Source organism: Anomalospiza imberbis, chromosome 1, assembly GCF_031753505.1.
Source record: "Anomalospiza imberbis isolate Cuckoo-Finch-1a 21T00152 chromosome 1, ASM3175350v1, whole genome shotgun sequence".
Lineage (NCBI taxonomy): Eukaryota > Metazoa > Chordata > Aves > Passeriformes > Viduidae > Anomalospiza > Anomalospiza imberbis.
In genome coordinates this window covers 118,771,043-118,789,958 of record NC_089681.1, presented here as the reverse complement: position 1 = coordinate 118,789,958, position 18,916 = coordinate 118,771,043, and the positions used below count along the sequence as shown (strand labels likewise).

At 37.9% G+C, this 18,916-nt stretch overlaps 1 long non-coding RNA gene across 1 annotated transcript; it reads right to left on the bottom strand.

Annotated features, from left to right (window-relative positions):
* Window positions 1–10,935: 10,935 nt before the first annotated feature.
* Window positions 10,936–13,828, bottom strand: LOC137484526 (uncharacterized). The gene is made up of 3 exons (XR_011004910.1): window positions 13,747–13,828; window positions 11,901–12,005; window positions 10,936–11,313 (listed from the first exon to the last, which is right to left on the bottom strand). It is a non-coding gene; the product is annotated as an uncharacterized lncRNA (long non-coding RNA).
* Window positions 13,829–18,916: the final 5,088 nt, after the last annotated feature.

The following is an 18,916-nucleotide window of genomic DNA, read 5'->3' as shown; positions in this document are numbered from 1 at the left end:
CACCATCCATTTCTGTTCTAGAAATGTGTGACTTGAACTCTGTTGTAGTCTTTGTTTTGAGATCACTCTCCTGATAATTTATTCCATATGTTTACCATTTGTGTAAACTTTTCATGTGTTTCAGGGCATAAGATGGGAAGAAATAACTTACTTTTATTATTTCCCATCCCCCATACGCCAGTCACTCTGGAGTCACTCTTTTTCTACTTACTTTTTTTGTTAAAGACCTCCTTGTTGCAGTGAAGACCAGCCCGTCACACAGTCATCAAGATTTGTGACCCAGGCCTATTTTAAGCCTTGTTAAGTTCCAGATTTACTCATAGTTCCCTAATTTTTAAATCTACCACTAATAGGAAGCATAATTCAAAACAGACTCCTTCCTGAAACAAGTCTGGCTTCAGTGCTGTTTCAGCCTGGTTTCTGAGGATTCCACAGCTTGTGCCTCATCGAAACCAGACACACCACTTTGCCTAATCAGGCCCATGGATCAGGGGTTCTTGATGTGTGGGAAGCAACGCAACAGGGAACACACAGAAATTTATTGTCCTTCTGTGTGGGGAGAGCCATGAAAACAGGGAATTCAGGAGAAGTAGAGTAGCCTACTTGGATCTGCAGAGAGCCTACAGCAATGCAGCTGCGGGAAGAACAAACTTTCCCATTCAGGAGCAGCACCACTACTGCCTTGCCTCCCTGAAGAAATGTGACATATCTGGTTTACTGGGAAATCCAGCATTTTTCCCTTAAATGTTCCAAATTCTGCAGCCATGCTTTTAAAATTTAGATTCTAGGAGATGAATGAAACAGGACCTGTATGCAGCTGCTCCTTGTTCTGTACATGTCCATAAATGGAAAATTAATTGGATTACAGTGCATGCTCCCTGCACTGGTCCCTGATCTATTTCACACAGGCAGCAGTGGCCTTGTTGGGGATACTCTGTGTTCTCATCTCTTGGCCCTGTTGGCTGTCTGTCTTCTTTTGCTGGACTCCAAACAAAACAGCTAGTCAATAGTCAGAATATTTATATTTTTTAATTATTTAATTACATTGAACAGTAGCTGGAAAAGATTTCTGGTATGCATATAGAGCTGTTTAATGGAAGGAGCACTGACTTTCTTTACAGAATTGCTTTCTTTATACGCACAAAAACTGTGTTTAAAAAAAATCAGGAAACTGTCTTATTGAATGGCAGTGCTCTAAACATGGCGCCCATGTATGCTTTTTGACTGCGGTTGTTGCACTGAAGAAAAGCAGAGGCTTTTTCTTGCCTCTAACAGTGAAAAGCAGATTCAACCCTTTTTCCTCTGGCGAAACATCATTAATGTTTTCTTAGGATTTGCTGCTACTATTCAAGTTTAAATTACTTCCTCACAGGGATAGATGTATTCAGGACATCACAACAGTTGCTTTGAGAATAAGTTTACACATTAACTTTGAAGCATAAAGAAAAGTTAATACTTCTTGTAACAACTCATTATGATTTTGTGTATCTTCTTCTATTCAGAATACATCTCCATGAAAGCTTCCTATTTTGCTGTCCTCTTACAGGCATTTAATAAAGAAGCAAAAACCTTGAGGCATTCAAATATTGTTTGCACAGTTGAGTTGCACTTACTGTACTATGTTAGAATGTGGAAACATGGCCTTGCGTTTAGAATTCAGCCCATCAAACATGAGCTGAACACACACTTCAGATTATGGGATGATCACAAATGGAGCTAAAATGTACTCGGCAAGACTGTAAAAATCTTGAACGCCAGGTGTGTGTTTCTTTATTAGTTTGCATGCTGAAAAATTGCCACAGCAACATTTTTTTCTGCAGTTTGGAGGCTTTGGCGTCACTGTTTAGTGTTCTGAGTTATAAACCTGATGCACTTTGCTTTGTGAAGGTAACCTACCATTAATGGGGTACTTCCCAGGTTGGTACTGTCTTGCTGTCAGTGTTACCTGTTCTTATTTTAAGACTTCAGTTTGAGTAATTCCCAACTCCCAGGTTTAAAAACTCATCTCAAGAAACACAAGTTATTCCCTTCCATCTTCATGTTTTCCCAGCTATACAACCACAGAAATGAGCTGAACTGAAAAACTGTAAGAATTGTTCCTTAGATAATTTTCTATATGCCATATTGTAACTACCCGTTCAGCTTTCAGAGCTATTGGGTTTGATGCTGAAGTGTTCAGCTTTCCAAATATAGAGCAACAAGGCCATAGCTTTTCATTTTGTATTTGACTATTTTCCAACAATGCCTATTTTTACTTAAGAATTACCTCTGCAAAGAAAAATTTGTGTTTCTGTTATCAAAACTATAGGATAGTTAATATAATTTTGAGTTATGTTTTCTAAATGTGGGAAACATTTTTGCATAAGAATTTTTTTACCTGAGCATCCATTAGATTGTATAGGATTGTGCATTATTCAATATTTTATTAGACAAAAAATATTCTGTGTCTCATCAAATTGTGTCTTATTTTAAAAAATATTTTAAAAGCTCCTATCAGACAAAGGCTTCAGTAAGATCCTGTTTTGAGGTGATTTTCCAACTGGGTTGATTCTAATGGAACATCCTGAAAGTTAGTTTTGGCACAGGCATGAGATTTCAGTCAACATTTTTTATCATAAAAATCTATGAAAACAAGCCAAAGATGACTCCCTAAGTGTTACAGAAGAAGACTTCTGCTGCTTATCATGTAAATGGTGCCAGTGAAGTCTGGAGACAGCCAGATAAATAAGAGTTGCGAGATTTCAGTTCATACTAAATCAATTTGTTCTTGTTTGTATCTCACCCTATGTTCTTCAACATCTGAAATGCTGAAGAAGTGAAGACTCTTCTTCTCCCCATTTCTCCTCTTCAAGATATACCGAGATGTCCTGATGGGTCGTTTTAGAGATGAGTATGGTTTTAGGAAGTGGGGAGGGAAGCTCTATTTGACTGGAGTTAATAATTAGATCTTACATAAACTTTTCTTAACCCCCTGTACAATCTTGATATCTAATGAATCTTTTGGAACCATGAAGATTCTTAATAACACTGTGGTGATTAAACATGCTAAAACATCATTTTACATTCTCCAGAAGTAAAATCTAAACCTCATCATTCTTTAAGAGGTAGATTAAATAATGAGGAACTATGTAACCGCTAATCTAAATTTAGCGTTCTTTCTAGTTCTTTTTGCCTCTTATTAACTATGGTATAATGCATTGAGTCCTGTTTTTAAAAAATTATATCATAGATAATAGAATTAATGAAGACTACTTTTCCTTGCATTTCTGTATGAAGAGCTATATCCTTTTCCTATTGCAGTGGAATGGGTTCTATCTGATCAGTTCTACTCCTGTGCCATAAGGCACTCTCCATCATCTGAGCCATTGCCCTGATTTTTCTTCTCCATGCCTCTTTCTCCATCATTAAGAAAGGGACAACATTTTTTTGTGGCCAGTTTGGAGGGATTGCTCTGTCTTTTGGCCTGTCAGGAAACTTCTGCTCATTGGCCACCCTGCAAGCCAAACAGAACAGATACCCACTGAGCCAGGTGACTCTTCTGCAGTGGAGTCATTAGCCTGGCTCTCCATTCTTCATCCAGCAGCTGATTTTCAAGAAATTTTTAAGAAGGTAGTATCTGAAGACTGTATCTACCAGATACAGCAATCAGATTTTAGGGAGAAATCAAAAGGTAGACAGGTGTCCTTATGTTATCCAGCAAAAATTGTTACTTTGGAGACGTGGAGGTAAATTTGACAATAATTAGCAGAAGCCTTGGGGCACTGACAGCTTAAGTGTGCCTGTTTGTGTTTTGTGAATATCAGGGCAACCCCCTCTAAAAATTTCACTCTTCTGTATATTGTAGAAGGAACAGTAACAAAAAAGGGAGTGGGGAAGGGGGTTTCAAGATTTGCGAAGCTTTTCTGTGTAATGCTACATTTCCCTTCACAGGGGAAATAAAACATTCAGTTTTAAAGTGGAACTGAATCATAATCAGAGTAAAATCTGAATAAAATTTGTGCATTAAGCTACAGAATACAGGCTCACAGCCTCTAAACTGCCAGTCTTCAAAAAGAAATAAAGAACTTTCTGAACAAGTGGCATTTCTCAGAGATAGACCAAGCCTTCAAATAAATTAGTGAAGTGGTAAGCTAAGAGTTAAAAAAAGAAGCTGCTGTGTTATTCTTAATTTTAAAAAGTCAAAGTGCACTTTAGAAGAGTGATTCCATCAGCCTAAAAATGAATATGTGACAGATTATTGTTTAACTAACTAGAAGAGCTAAATGTTGCATCATATGCATAGGCATTAGCTCTCTATCTCTTTAAAACAGATCAAATGAACCTTTGTCTTAGTGTGCTTAACCCAGTATTTTTCCTTGCAGCACTCCTAGCTTTTTCGTACTCTTGTGATTGCCACAAAGAGTAACAAATCTGAAAAGAATCATAAAATCTAAAAATAAATATTTTTAATTGTCTGAATTCAGAAACATTGTTTCTGGGAAACACAGATTAAAATCTTCAGGTTTCATATAGAAGGATTGGTCCAAGTGAGGCAGATATATAGGCTTATTTCTTGCCATGCAAACTCATTTTCTCTACAAGATGAACATCATCAATTACCTTCTTTAAAGTGATACATAGATATGTAAAATATCATGCCAAATAAGAAGCATTTGTTGTCTCCACTAGAAATTGCATTTGATTTCATTTTATTTAAGTGCTCAACTGATAAGCTTTAGTTTACACTGTGAACTATTATTTTGTAAAATAGAGAACCTTGAAAAACTCCTGATGCAAATACACTTTATTTATAAAGTGTCTTCTAGGATATCACATGACTTACAGTGAGAATACCTAATTAATAAAATAGCTTTTCTCAGCAAGTATTTCTACAATAATGTGCATAATGTACAGTGTGCCTGGCTAAAAGTATTCCAGGACAATCATAGCAATATGCTAAAGAGGACAAGCAGACTTCAAGCCAATATTGTCTCTTTTTTTTTTTTTTTTACTTCTTAATTTAATAAAAAGCTCTGAATACAGAGACTGATGAGTTTTCAAGTTCTGACTGACGGGTTTTCAATTGATCTTGATGTTTTATAGCTCCCAATACTTGGGTAACTAAGCACCTTACAAACCCAACCAAAACAGAAACCTTAGGAGGTAAAGAGGAGTTATTACCCCCAGGCTGTAGAAACAGTGCCCAGAAGGAGAAGTGGTTTTGCCAGACTTCTGTCTTCTGGACAGGAGAAGTATGTGGCAGCCTGTGGAGATCAGATCACAAAAATCCTGAACAAGTACATCCACTGCTGGGCCATAGCACCACTCCAGCAGGCCACTGTAATCCTTCAGCTGTCACTGGCTCACTGGAAGATCATTTAATTCCTGTTTTTTCTGTGAGAAGTTTTATGTATGGAGTCCTTATATTTCTGCAGTCCCAGAGTGTGCATTTTGGGGCTACCCTACATCCCCAGCAGCTGACACAGTGCAATCCTTCTCGCTTGGCAGAACTGCCTCCATCACTGTTTTTGCAGCTTCCTATCTTTCCCAGGCATGAGCCTGATGCTAAAATTATAGATGCTGTTAGCACCTTAAAAGCTGAAAAAAAACTTAGGAGGCTGATCTGGTTTACATTTAATTTAAGAAATTAAAGCACCTTATATAAGTCTGCTTCCACAGGATTGTGTTTCCCTTCACTGACATCTGTATGGATCTTCCCAGATGGGTATCTCCTGATGTAAAGAAGCACCTCAGCCTCATCTCCCATCTATCTTTGCTGTTCCCATTGAGGCTACTGACCCAAAAACCAGCTACCAGTTCTGTAGTGTCTGCTGAGCAAATGTCTCTATGATGTATAAGTCATATTCATCCATAAAGTATGGAAGTGCCTAATCCATAAAGTAGGAGTTGTGCCTAAATCTAACATTGCTAAGCATTAAAGATTCAACATCCTAGGCCTAGTCACTGACAAATGAAAGAAAACAAGGCCAGGGCATGGAAGGCAGTCTCAGGGCTTCCCAAGAACTGCTTGATTTTGCCTAATACACTGATTCATCTTACCCTTTTCTGCTTAGAAGTTTATCAATGCAGTTATTCCTAATGAAAATATTAAATACAGTGCCAAACTCATGAGCCAGAGGGCTGCTTTTTCAAGTTTTTCATTACCTGCTAAGTAAATTAATTAATGCAAATGAAACTCTAGTGTCGTAAAATGACATCCTGTTCTAATTGAAGACAATGGCAAAACTGCCATTGACCTCCATGGGAACAGGTTCAGGCCCATAACTTTCATACATTGTACATTAAGCAACATAATCAGAAACACTATATTCTCCCATTAAAATGAGATATAGATATTGCATGACAAGTAGCGGCACAGGGACTCTTCTGATGACTATAATTAGAGGTTTTTATTGGCAGGTTAGGTATGTTTAATATGCAATTCCACATTGTTGTTGTACTATCAGATTCTATTTGGGATCTTCACATATAGCATAACTGAATTCAGAGTCAGATGAATGTTTCCAATATTTCAAATTCAGCAGTTTTGCTGATTTAGCACCTTTCTGAAGCATGCACCATGTGGTGAACAAACACTGAACAAAGATGTTTTCCTCTGAGGTTTGCCAGGGATTTAAAATTTTAACACTTTCCTGCTCTCCTCGCAGATAGAAGAGTGTTGTTATGCAGATACAAAGTGCTGTGTAATAATTCTTATAGGTATAATTTCATTATCTCTAAGGAATTTAGGTGTGGAACAAACTACATGTATTAGCTAATAACCAATCCATTACTTGATGAACTGACTTACATGAAGAAAGCTTATCATCCATAGATTTGTCTGCTTGGAATTAAGTCATAACAAGATATTGAAAATATATATTTTTCAGGTTTCAATATCTTATGTAACAATCATTGTGCCAGATCCCAATGAAATCTTCTGAAGAATACTAACATACCTTAAAAATAGCAGATGCTATAAATGCATAAAAACAATATAAAAATAACCCAAGGCACCACTAATTAAGCATGAGTCAGTGCTGCCAGTAAATTCATGGCAACTGCAAGCAACAGGAAAAGAATTGTCTATCTCAAAGCATTGCCAAGTTAGTGCAGAAACTTAATCCAAAGGATTTGAATGTCTCATGTATTTGAGATTGCCAGTTCATATCCATACTGACAGTTGCCTTCTCTTGGGATTTTTCTTTCTCCCCCCAGCTTATCTGTAGTTTCCTCAGAAAATCATCACCATCTGATACAGTAATATTTAGAAATTATTATGTGAGCTGGTATGTTTCTTTTCTTTCCATAGTGTTTGGAATGTATTTTGGCCAGGAAGCCTGAAGCTAAATACTCTGTCATTCAAAAAGCCATGCCAAGGATTCTTGGAAACACCTGCACCTTGCAGTTATGCAAATGCCTTTGAGATATGTCAGAACACTGTTTATTTGCACCATACCAACCACATGTCATCTGAATTAATTTTCACATTCTTGTCCTGATGGGACATGGCTCTGAATATAAAATTTGACACATGTGAGTGCGGTGTGGTTAAAGAGGTATTGATGCTTTGCCAAAATTATGCAACAGATCTTTGCTGGCCAACAATATGATTAAACTAAAGTATCTTTGTGAGTTACATATTAACAGCACCAATGCACAGATATGTATATTCTTTCTCAGAGATGCATCTAGAAATGAGTCCGATAGCAATGGGAATGTAGTGATAGTCAAAGATATAGCAGTACTAGAGTAGTATCACCGTCTTGAATAAATGCAACACATCAATGCTTCCCAGCACTGTCCTGCCTAACACCAAACACTTCATTTGGGATGAAAATACCTGTGGACAGTTTCTTCACTCCTTTTTCAGCAAAATCAGGTCACTTGGAGAGCAGAAATGAAATGGAAGAAACCTTGTTCACTTGTAGTCCTTCAAAACATTAACTTTTTCTTCAAAAAATTCAGTAACATAAGAATAGCAGCTTAGAGAAGTTTCAGACTATATCACCTGTACCTCAGGAAGGCTGCAGCAAGATTTGTTAATCTCCTGTATTGTTGCTTCATGAACATAGATCCGAAGGCTGTATTACTCAAAAGATTGTCCTTTTGCTCTCAATCTCTGTCTCCTCCATATTTAGTTTTCTTTGGTTTTGTGACACTAGCAAAGTAAAGTACTCTGTAGATGGCATATCTGAAAGCAGGACTATAGGGGGAGAATCTGATTGGCACAGTTTTTGTCACATTTCATGGCATATATTTATCTAAAAAGGGTGGGAATGGCATAGTGGTAGGCATAGTGCTTTTATCACACGGATTGCTAGCTGCATCTATCAGTTTTCTATAAAGGAAAATAAATAATGATGTCAAGCTCAACACTTACCTCTACATGTTCCTAAATCAAAGAGGAAAATTGAGGAGACAGGCGATGATTTGTTTTCATTGCAAGGAGTATCTGGGTGTGTCTGGGTATTGCTTGCAAAAGTACACCACTTTTGAGGGACATGGGAAGCCCCACCAGCCCAGTAGCCTCTCTGGAGAGGAGAAGCTATCAAGTAAGGGACTCCACATCACATGGGTCCTGTGAGTGCACAGAAGAGCTTGCCTTCTTTCTTATTAAGATGAGCACCAGATCTACTAAAACAGTTTTTGTCTTGTGGTTGATTTCTGAGGGAGGTTTTTTGCAGTCTGGCACGTATGAAAGATCTGCTATTTTCAGTGTGGATTCTCTTAGGTCTTAAAACTTTTGAACTCACACTTCAGCCTCTCCACAGACTTTATAGAACCTCCTCTTCTATTCATCTTCATATTTTCATTAACTTTTTAATAATGTAAGTATCTGAGAAACATTTGCTCATTTCTAATGAGGTTTAAACCAAAAATTTCCAAGACAGTATTGGGCACGTGCATAGACATACATGAATAAATGCATAGCACCAAAAACACCATATTCTTGGATGGATCAGTTAAAATTACATGTTATGGATAGTAGCTGCCTTCAGGAATCGATGTCCAGTTCCATGTTTAAAGCTGAACATATTCTCCTTAATGATAATAAAAATGTTACCTGTTTTTGTTACAGCTTCTGCCTGACCATATTCTAATGTGCCCATGGCAAGGAAAATATTGTTTCCATTCCAGTTGGCATAATGAGAAAATGTGTTTAATGTGTTGGCTTTCACACAGTATTTATCAGAACATTATCCTTTGAAATTGTCAGTTTATGGCATGATAATTAGATCTGGTACTTGAAACCTGTCAAGTAAACGCAAGCATTCTTCAATAATCATATTCCTTTTCACTTCACAGGTGGGACCTAATAAAGTGAACTGCTAAAAAGTTATGAGGCAGTAGGAGGCTTGGCATTTCAGTCAGTTCAATAAAGACTACATCCCAAGAAATTGCTCACACTGTTTTTTCATATACAAGCCTTCTTAATATGTAAATCCTCTCCCTTACAACTGGAAGGCAGAAGACTATTGAGCAATAAAGGATGGAGGGAATGAACATGATAGTGTAACTAATAATTAATAAATGTATGGGTAATAGCTCAAAAATAGTAGGAGATCTTAAATATTTACTTTGGTGTAGTGTCTTTTGTTGAATGAGATGTAGTCTGGCTTGGCCTGTTCTGCAAAGCTGACTGTGTCCCAGCTCACAAGAGAAAGACCTTTTCAACTTAAGTTCCCTAAGCAGAAAGATAAACTCTGAGAAGTAATAGGTGAAGTGTTATTCCACCTCTGGAAATGGGAAAGTTAATAAATTCTAAATAAAGTCCATGCAGCATCTGTTTCAAATGAGGGCATTGCACTACTGACAATGATGAGAGTTAAGATAGTCTGAAAATTACAAATTTTTTTTCCAAATATGAATTTGCTTAATAAATTTTTCCAATAAATAATGTTTAGACAAAACATGGTGAAGAGGAGCCTTCTTGAAGAGGTTAAGACTTTCACAAATTTAACTAATTTTTTCCTTAATTCTAAATAATAGGACTAAGGAATAATACTGATTTTTGTTTCTGCTATGGTGTTTTTAACATCATATCTTATTGTAAATTTTGTGACTGTGGGTCCTCCATATTTAATGCTCATTTGGTAGGCTGACACTACAATACATGAAGTATATTTTCCTGTTATTCATTTTCTGAAACAAAAATATTAGAACTCTGAAGATGGGCAACATGGCATGTAATCTAAATTCCTTGCAATTTATGTAGTATTTTTAAAGGGATGTGTGCATTGACTCACTCCACATTTTAGGTTTAAATGATTGCCACAGCAAAGGTTCACTTTAAAAATGGGATTAGGCAACTTTGGTGGCATTGACTTACAACAAAATTTAGGCTCTTAAGTGCTGAAAATACATTGGAAAAAGTCTCAGCCCGTGCAACATTGATAGGAGCAACTGCTTGCTACTTTTAAAAATTTCAGTCTAAATTTGAATGAGTGCCTAAGTAAACATTCAGAATTTGGTTCATAAACTAAACTATGGGAAACCTGTCCTGAAAAACACCAGGGGTTTTGCCTACTAATATGCCCAAAGGTGTGCCTGGAGTCATTAGGGAACAAAGACCTGTCTGAGAAACATTATGAAGATTAATAACTGTGCATACAAGATTGGAAAGGAGCAAGCAGAGGGCATATTGCTTATTGCCTGTATCTATCTGGGACTGGGATGAAAAATAAATCAAATCCAGGAAGGTTTTCAAAGAGGTTTTAGAAAAAATTAAGAGTTGCAGCAGGGCAAGTTTGGTCCCAGTATAAGTACAACTAACCTTTCTTCCTACCACCTAGAACATTTGAGAGAAATAAGACCTCCTTTAAAAAGGAGGGTGACGGTAAGATACAGATGCAATATTATCATATTCATTTCAGTAACAGAATTTTTTTTTTTCCTTGCTGGGATAACTGACAAGTTTCCATTTTAAATGTATATGCATGTAAGACAATGAGGTGCATTAGAATAGGTTATCTGGATTTTGGCCATCTTGTTTCTTCAACAAAATATTTTTCTTAGACAATTCCCACTTCGGGAATATTTGACATACCTATGTGTAAACGGAAAACCTAGAGGAAGGTTTACAGTCTCCTTGTGTCTTTATCCCATTGACTTGTAAAACACTAGACAATAAATAAATTAAGCAATACTTTGTTCTTACACCTGGAAGTTAAACAATTACCACATATGCATGCAGTATGGTGTGAGAAAGTGGAGTATCTTGGGAATTATTACAGAGAACAATTGAATTTCATGTTCCAACACATGAGATCCTCCCATGTGGCTTGTCTCTTGATTGGAAGACTTAGTCCTTTGGGATGTACAGTAGAACTCCTGGAACAGAAAGGGAAAGAAGGAAATGTATGGATATAATGTCAGTCATGGATTGCACTTACTTGGCTTGAACTCTTGAAAATTGCTCAGGTCAGAAGGAACAAGATAGAGGGAAATTGATTCAATCAGTTTTAGAGCAGCTTTCATGAGTTACTGTAACAAACACTTGACTGGTATTATTCCCTTCATTAGAAATAATGAAAAGAAATAGTATCTGCAGTTTACAGGGTCTTATTCTTTAAACCAAAGTCATCTAGAAGACATAATCTAGAGTGGATTTGGTTGTAACTGCCTGCAAACTATTGTGATGTGTGCATGCAAGGGGTAAAATAGAAGAATTTTTTAGTATGCAGCTCATTTCATATATATACTTTGCTCATATTGCAAAGTATAGTTTCTTCTAATAAGCACCACCTTGCTACCCACTGAAGGAGTAATCAGTCTGGTGCATATCAAAAGGATTGGACTCTGGCAGAAAACAGTCAAGGAGCCAGACATCAATTCTATTGACAGACAGGTTTTTTAAGCATTTGTCCACAGGGATAAATTCACCTTGACTTGTAGAGGAAAATGCATATAGCGCATACCTTCTGTGCTTGAAGTGTTTGTCATTGTCTTTTCGTGAGGAATATGCCAGAGATGAGAAGATTTAGTTTTCATCAAAAGCTCTGCAGAACTGCCATCAGCAGAAGCTGTAGGGAAGACAAGCTGGATCAAACCACATCCTTTGACATGGGCTTAATGCTCCCTTGACATGACAGCTTGTGGGGTGGGTCTGGTTTTACAGCCAAGAGTATAATTCTTATGAAAGATTAAAATAAGTTTCAGTACAGGATTAGGGAAAAACAGGTTTTACAACAGATTAGAAATTTCCAGAAGAAACTTCTTTCTTACTTTGTATTGCTTTCCCCTTGACCTTTCTTTATTTCTGTCATTATGTCAGAATCCAGAAGTTAGGTGTAGAGACTCAATACAAAATACCTCTGTTCTCTAGGGTGATCATGGCATTTGCCCTCACAAAGTCCAGTTTTGCTGGCTTCTTCTCTTTGCACATTTTCAGAACCTCTAAGTTTTTTTGGGTTCTAGCCTGCCCTTTAACAAGGTCATCTTCCTTTTAGGACACCATTTTCATTCTTTCCCTGCTTTATCCAAAGAAGTGGAAAGATCCACACCATTTGCTAAATGATATTTAAGCTCTTCAAGTGACCACTAATTTTAACACTGACTTATGGGAACAGTCTTAATGCTGAGTAGTGGTATTTGTGATAATGATGACATTTCTGAATGTCAGATGCAATCATTTTGTTCATAATTGGTTCTGATTACAACATTTATTTTCATCAGTTTCATTTTAAAACCTCTGTACCGCTAATAATAAAATGCACTGAATGCAAAAAGCATGCAACTTTTTCTGCACTGCTCCTGAGACCACTCTGTGGTGTTCTTGGGCATGAAAAGATTCTGTTCCATTCATGGACAGCACAGAATAAGTCATAAGTAGTATATTTGTGACATCTTTCAATGGAATTAATAATTGATGCATTGTAGTAGTATACAAGAAGCACAGCTGCAGTCTAAGACAAGAGCCTTACATCTGGAAATCAATCTGCAGGAGAAAAGCCTTCAAAATATAAACCTTTTACTGTCACCATGGACAGAATACTGGACATTCACAACACACAAATGTCCATGTTATAAACTTGCAAGCCGCATTAATGTGGCAGTTAAATTTACTAGTCTGAAAGCTGCACTTGTAAAATATTTATGAATACATGTGGTTGTCACTGCAAAGAAACTGCACTGTCAGCTCAACCTCTCTCCCTAATTGTTTCTTCTCCCTGTCTTCCCCCCACTGGAATGTATTCCATAAAATTCAAAACATGACCCTTACCTCACTTAAAAAATACCTACATGGTAGGTGCAAAAGAAAAAAATAAGAGCTGTTTTCATGGTATTTTGGTCACTGTTTTACCCACTTAGAAAGGTTTCAATCTGGTATATCTTAATGGGAAATTACATCTCTTTTTCATGTGTGTATTTTCTTCAAATTAAAAAATGAACTGTGAAGAATGGTTTGAATTTTTCCCACAAAATTTAAACTATTAAGTAAGTCATCCAGTGCAGTGCTTTTACAAGTGCCCTGGATAGCTGCCTAACTGGGTTTTGTGGGAAGAGAGGGTTCGAAAATGACACTGGAATGATTCAAAAATACGCTACATGCTTTAAATACATACTGTACATTTCCATTTTCTTTGTCCCAAAGAGGTCACAGCTTTCATATTTAAATGATGACTAATTTTATTTATATATTGATCTTGTTTATGAACCCTTCTGTTACTGTGGAATATCCTCATATACATTTTGGAGGCCTCAGGAGCTAAACAGACTATACAAGAAAGGAAACAAAAGGAAGAAAACGTACTGTTTCCTTACCTTACAGCAAATTGACATCAGTGTGATTTTTCTTCAAGAGGTGTTCAGGGCTGGATCCTTTCTTAATGTAGTATTTAATTGGTGTTCAAGGCTGGATCTTTTCTTCATGTAATATTGAATTGGAGCAGGGAAGAAGGGAGAACAAAAAAGAAATTAAAATGTTCATTCTGGTCTTGAAGTGTCTCAGTTGTGATAGTATGCACACAACAGGTATGACCACATTTATTTATCACTTTCACATCCTTAAACACTGCAGCCCAAAGTACCAGTGTATTGTTACTGAAGCTTGGGGCCCAGGGTGAAGGGGTTCTCACATGAGCAAAGAGCAGTAGCTGTGGTCCCTACCAGCTGCACGTCCAGCATTTCAGCATCTCCAGCAATTAAATAGCTCTGAAGTCAGGGCTGATATTGCTAAAAGCAGTGCGCCTTTGCCGGTAAATGTCCCACTAAACTGAGTCCCCACACCACCAGACTCAGCAGCTGCCACATCCTTGGGATCTAGCTGAAGAGTAACTGCAAAGTCCTGCACTTCAACAGGGGGCATTGCAAAGTTCTTCAACTGAAGAGAAACAATTCTATGCACCAATCACAGGTGGGGGTAGCCAACCAGAAAGCAGCTTGGTAGTAAAGGACTTCACAATCCCTGTAGACACCATGCTGAACATGAGCCAGCAATGTGCCACGTGACAGTGAAGACTAACAGCATCCTGGGTTGAATTAGGAAGATGATAACCAGCAGGTTGAGGAAAGTAATTACTCTCCTCTACTCAGAACTGATGATGCCATGCCTGAAGTGCTGTGTCCAGTTCTGGGCTCCCCTGTACACAACTGACTTGAGCACACTGGAGCAAGTTCAGAAAACAGCCATGCAGACAATTAAAGGAAAAGAGCATCTGATCCATAAGGAGAGGATGAAAGATAGGATTATTCATCTTGAAGAAGTATGAGGATGATCAAACACTAGAACAAGTCTACCCAGAGAGGTCACAGAACTTCCATCTCAGAAGATAATTGGAACTAGACCAGGCAATATTGACTATTCAATTAGTAAGCTGCCCCAGCTGACATTGCTCTGAGCAGTACGGTAGGATTAGATGATCTCCAGAGGTTCCTCCCAACCTCAAACATTTTGTGATTCTGTGGTGGCCAGAGTTTGATCATGCTCCTTAGGGACTCAGAGATAAGTACAGGTAGCATGGGTCAGAAATTGTGCAGGTATAATTTTGACAAGGGAAACCTGCATTTCTGTAGAAATCTGGACCTGGAATTTTGGCTCTTCTCTGTACTTCTGGAGTTGTGGATCTCTACAGTTTAGTTTGGCTTGTTCCCTCCTCTGAGGAGTGCTGGAACAGCTGTTGAGCCCCTCATCAGCACTACTTTATCTGAAAGGGAGGGAGTTGTGTGGGGACCCATCCTCGTGGAGTCTCATTCACCACAATTCTGGCTGTGAAATGAGCATCACCAAACACTGCAGACCATCTGGCACACTTCTGAGCCGGCAAAATGCTGACTGAAGTGTGGATAAAGAGCTCTGGCATGCCACTCTCTGAGACCGCTCAAAGCAATATCCGATACAATACTGGCACAAGTGTGTGTGCTCTGCTGCACTGAGACTGCATATAATGAAATCCTTGTTATGTAACACAGCTGATGGATAGGGATAGATATATATTCACCAACTGACATTTCCAGGGGTGAATATTACCAAAATCTTTATTCACATTTATACATGTGATATAGCTTTTTCCTCCACAGGAAAAAAAAATGACTGCAAATGTCTGTGACACTTGAAAAATCAGAGTCTTTCAAAGTAATAAAGGCAGTGCTCAGAAAATATTATAAACAGTAGCCCTACTACAGTATTTCCTTTAAAGAGACATCTGGGGTGAATTAGGGTGCTGCTCAGGCTGTGGCACTGCTACAGATGTTGAGGCGTAAACGTGTTTTGCAGGGTCTGTAGATATGTGATCATGTATAATGCTTTTATTAGGAGCTCAAGCACTATATTTCCAGTAATATGAAGCATGACAGAGAAGAAAAGAAATGCCTTCTGAGTTTGAATTACAGCCACATCTAATGAGCTCAGAGGTGTTTTTCACTCAACTTTTCTATTACTTTTCAACTCCTGCCGCTTAAATGAGGCTACTGGTCATAACAGTAAATATGGGCTCAAAGACTATCCCAAGAGGTGTCATTAGTAACATATTACATCCTTTTCTAATTTGTACACTTACCGTGTTGGAGGATTTCACAGGACTGATGAAACCTCCAGAACTGCATGTTTCCCTCAGCAGTCTACAAAAACCCTTAGTCTGAATGACATGTATTATTTCCTTGTTGAACATGTGATGTAGAGGTTTTAGTAAAAGATTTATTGTAAGGAAAACTAGATATTTTATTTCCAGACTAATTGAATACTTATTGCTCTGAGTTTAAAAATCTGTGGTGATATATAACACCTCAACACAACTGTACACATGAAATCTGCAGCAAGAAACTTTATTGGACTACAAATCAGAATACAGCTGTTGATAGGAGAGCTATATACCTTTAGATGCAATATGTTACAAAAAAGTTTTACTGTGTAAGTCATAGTGGAAAATAAAATAAAATTCTGATAAAATAGTTAAGCAATACTTATTTTTACTGACTGGAATAAAGGTAGATGCCTGAACTCGAATCCTCTCTGTTGTTTATGGATGAGAAAAGTGCCATAGTGGAATCGCCCTGTCACAGTTACACAGAAGATAGTGATAAAGCTCCTAATCCTGGTAAAGATTAACTGCAGAACAGAACAGCTTCCAAATTTGCCCTGAAATGGAAAGTCTGCTCTAAGCCATGTTTGCTGCTTGCCCAAGTATTTGGACACAGCACAGACAAGGTGCAGAGCAGCTAGGGGATATGCCATTCTCTCTTGGTTCAGTCTGTGCCCAGCAGCCAGGACTGCCATGCAGCTCAGCCCAGCGCTGCTGCCTCAGCCTCCCTGCAATCTCCCACTGGCTGTTAGCGTCCCAAGAGCCATGGAAATGCATGGATCAGGGGCTTCCCCACTTTGCATCCATTTGACCACTTGTAACTCTCTGGAGCTAGATACCTGCAAAAATTTGTGCCAGCACCCTTTCTGCAGCATATCTCTTTTTGATAAATTCAATAACAGAGATACTGCATTGCTCTTTCCTGGGACTTTGGCAATGGGAAATAAGATGTCATGAATAGATGATTTCTACAGTAGAGCTTTCTTCTAAGGCTTAAGTGATATCTACATCATTTTACTCTGGGTTGAATTTTTGAATAACATGAAATGTTAACTTACACCCTTTCTCTCCCTTCATATCTCCTATCTAATTTCTATTTTTCTCAAGCATGTATTTCTAAGTAACAGTTGTTCAAATCATGGACTGTCCTGCAGAGTATCAGAAGGTCTGGAATATCACACTGGCAAAGAGAAGCTGTAGCTGGCTCTGTGTATTATGGCTTTTTGCCTGTTCATCACTCCTCCTGCTTTGTACCTGAGCTACCTCTTTAGTCTCAGTAGAAAGAAAAGAGGTGGGAAAAATAAATAGAAGTCAAATAAAAATGTTCCAGAGGTCTGCAAAACACCTGGGCCTGATATCTAATATTGTGACAAATACAGAACCATAACAAATTTAAGAAGACTAATGGTAAATTAATTACCCTGTGGAATTTATTATATAAATATATTAATTGGGCTGCAGTGCTACCTGATAGCACTGGGCCTAACTTCACTTGCAGTCATGAAATGTTTATTCCACATCATTAACATTTGAGTTCAATGGGGGTCCTAAGAGGAAAGTGACACAAATTTTCCAGGTAACAATATTTAAGCAGACATTTTAAAGAAAATAGACCATGCTGCTTTCTTTAGGTATGCTGTCTCTACCAGGACAAGTTATTTTATTTTGCCAAAATCATAAGTCCAATGATTAGAACCTCACAAAATATCTACATATCTACTTTCAGATGTCTGATGAACCTGAGAGGACCTATTCTTCTTTCCAAGCTCTTTATCCATCAAGTCCTACAAGATGACCCAACTGCTCAGCCTGTCAAAAGTTTGTCACTCTTCCTATTCTCTTTCCAGTGGCATAAGACTTCCAATAAAAATAAAGTCATCAAGCATTCATTGCACACTAGATATACTCTTCCATGATGAAGTAGAAGCCAGAGGGTTGTGAATTGCCCCTACAACTTCCACCTGAGTAGTGCCATCCTACTCTCCTTTCCAGTATTTTCATTATAGGCATTACTAGATCCTGCTTTTACTCTGCCAAATCTACATATTGTTAGCTACTACTGTTACTTTTTTACTTATTTCCTTTTGTTGTTTGTCCTCTTTCATTGGTTTTTATTAAAAAGTAACTTTTCCCTGTATCGAGCATCTTTGTTTCTCTTGATGCACCGATTTTCTGAACCTCCATCTATTGTTTTAAACAATTGATCCATGGGCTAAAATAGGAAAACAGAATAATCCCTCATTTAAATGATCAATGGAAAGGAATGACTAGGGGAAAATGTTGATCACTGCTGCAGCCCTAATCATCCAAAGTGTTAGTGCAATTTAGAGATGGGTGGAGGGGAAGAGATTTACAACATTGGGAACTCCCAGGGAAGGAGGTCTGCAAGGAATGGCTCCCATATGGAACTGGAATGCTTTGTACACCCTGGCTTAGCAATTAAATTTACAAGGTGTTGCTAAGTAGCAGTACCCCTGTAAACTCAGCAAATGCTGGAAATGCTGTAACAAAACTAGAGACTTCTTTTATTGCTTCTCACATTTCAGTAGGGAGAAAGTCATTAGCAGAAGGCTGTTCTTTGTACAGACTTTCCATTTGGAGAGCTGGGAGGTATATTCTGATAAAAGCTCTGTGAGAGGATTCAGCATGGCCCTTTGGCAAATGCAGGTTTTTCTGTAGGGAGGACAAAATATGGAGCAAAACAAGTATATTGATCTAAATTAGAAACTGTATGTCTAAAATGACTGGTCAGTCATTTACTTACACACCCACATGTATATACATATACATATGTACATTTCCCCTTGGAACAAAAACTGCCGTTTAAATTCTTCTCAGTCAAGTTTCACTGACAAACTTGCTTGACGGGCATCAGGGACCTGAGGCAAGCTTCAAAGGAAAAAGTAGCCATCACT